Consider the following 1,897-nt stretch of genomic DNA (forward strand, 5'->3'; position numbering starts at 1 on the left):
GTGCAGGTACGCGCCCCTGCCGGCCCCGCCTGGTAGGTGCAGGTGTGTGTGAGCGTGTGCGTACGAATGTGAGTGTGCGCGTGTGCACGAGCATGTGTGTGTGCGTGTGTGAGCATGAGTGTGTGCGTGTGTGCATGTGTGTGAGCGTGTGCATGTGAGTGTGTACATGTGTGTGAGCATTTGTGTACGTGCGTGTGAGTGTGCACCTGTGAGAGCCACTGGCTGCATGTGTAGTCACCAACTTTTTTATTTTTATGTTTTTATGCCCCTTTCCCCCCTGTTGACCCCCTCCAGGCCCCGCCCCCAGGCCTTCACCTCCCCACTGTCCGTGTCCAGGGGTGACGCGTGTGCACACAGGTCTTCGGCCGATGACCTCCCACCCACGCGCCCTCCCTGCCTTCCCTCCGAGATTCTGCCCCCTGTTCTGTGCTCACCAATTTTTTAAAATCTGGATCCGAGGATATTTTCCCAGTTGGTTTTTAGGGGACGGAAGAGAGAGAGACAGAGAAACTTCGATGTGAGGGAGACACATCGATTGGTTGCCGTCTGCACGCACCCCAACACGGGGTGGGGATCGAACCCACAACCCAGGCCCGTGCCCTTTAGCGGGAATCGAACCCGGGACCCTTCAGTGCTGAGGCCGGGGCTCTATTTACCAATGTCAGTCACTGGAAACCAAATCAGTTTTTGCATCTTAGAGCGTTTCAGGGAAAATATAGAATTTCTGTTACCTGAGCTGCGTTGAGCCCACGGCGTAAGCAGTGTCCCCGGTGCGGCTGGCGTTTCGCGTGTCGCGGGGGGAGGCGGCAGGAGCTGTGAGAGCCAGTTCCGTTTTCCAAACCCGGAGGGCAGACCTCGCACAGCAGACAGAAAAGTTAAAAACACGCATTAAACACAAGAAGCCTGCGGGGCCATCTCTCCGCTGCCCTGCAGCTCCATTCAGCCATGTTCGAGCCGTGTTGGCGGGTGATTACGGGGACAGGGCGCGGCCCGGTCTCATACGATGTAAACGTGACCGCTCACAGCGACGTCACCTTAGATGGTCCAGAGTTACGTGTGACACAGCTGAAGGGACGTGTTCTGCGCTGTTCACTTTCCCATCACTGGCTCCGATTCCCGGAAACTGAGCAGTTTAAGCCCCACTGATCCTCAGGGTCCCGGGGCTGGGTTCTGGCCTGGTCTTGAGTGCTGGTCTGGCCTTGGCTGTGGTCCGACCCTGGGCTCTGGTCCGACCCTGGGCTCTGGCCCGGCCCTGGCTCTGGTCCGGTGCTGGCTCTGGTCTGGTGCTGGCTCTGGTCCGTGCTCAGGGCACCCCGAGACTCAGGTGGAGGCGGGGGCCGGGCTGGCACCTGTGGGCTTTGGGGGAGGGTTCCTTCCGGCTCAGGCTGCTGGAAGGCGAATTCCTCCGGGTGGGACCGGGTGTCGGTGTGGACTGTTGGCCCAGGGTCCCTCCCTGCCCCCGAGGCCGCCCTCTGCCCTCCTGCGGCCGCTCCATCACCAGCGACGCCCGATCCAGCCCTTCCCACAGGACGCTCCGGCCACAGCCAGGGAGGGTGCCCTGCTGTTTTGTTTTCCCATTGATTTTTAGAGAAAGTGGAAGGGAGGGAGGGAGGAGAGAGAGAGAGAGAGAGAGAGAGAGAGAGCGATCGATTGGTTGCCTCCTGCATGTGCCCCACCAGGGGATTTCTAACCTTTGACCCCTTGGTGCACCAGCCAACGCTCTAACCACTGAGCTACACGGCCAAGGCTCCGTGCTACCTTCCAGGTCAGGAAGCCCCCCTGGGGGGTCACCCCGCTGCTCCCAGGGCCTGAGCGAAAGGGAGGAAAGCGGACCAGGATGGTGCCTCTCAGGCCTCCAGGCGGCAGGCGGGGCGAGCGCTTGGCTGCACAGGGTCCC

The 1,897-nt window shown here is 60.7% G+C and overlaps 1 protein-coding gene across 1 annotated transcript in view; it reads left to right on the plus strand.

The window, feature by feature from the left end:
- The window catches only part of LOC102765140 (transmembrane protein 132B), a 39,568-nt gene that overhangs the window by 35,151 nt on the left and 2,520 nt on the right, over positions 1-1,897 (plus strand). The gene's annotated exons all lie outside the window — the stretch shown is intronic.

The sequence above is a fragment of the Myotis davidii genome, unplaced genomic scaffold (genome assembly GCF_000327345.1).
Source record: "Myotis davidii unplaced genomic scaffold, ASM32734v1 scaffold43, whole genome shotgun sequence".
NCBI classification, from domain to species: domain Eukaryota; kingdom Metazoa; phylum Chordata; class Mammalia; order Chiroptera; family Vespertilionidae; genus Myotis; species Myotis davidii.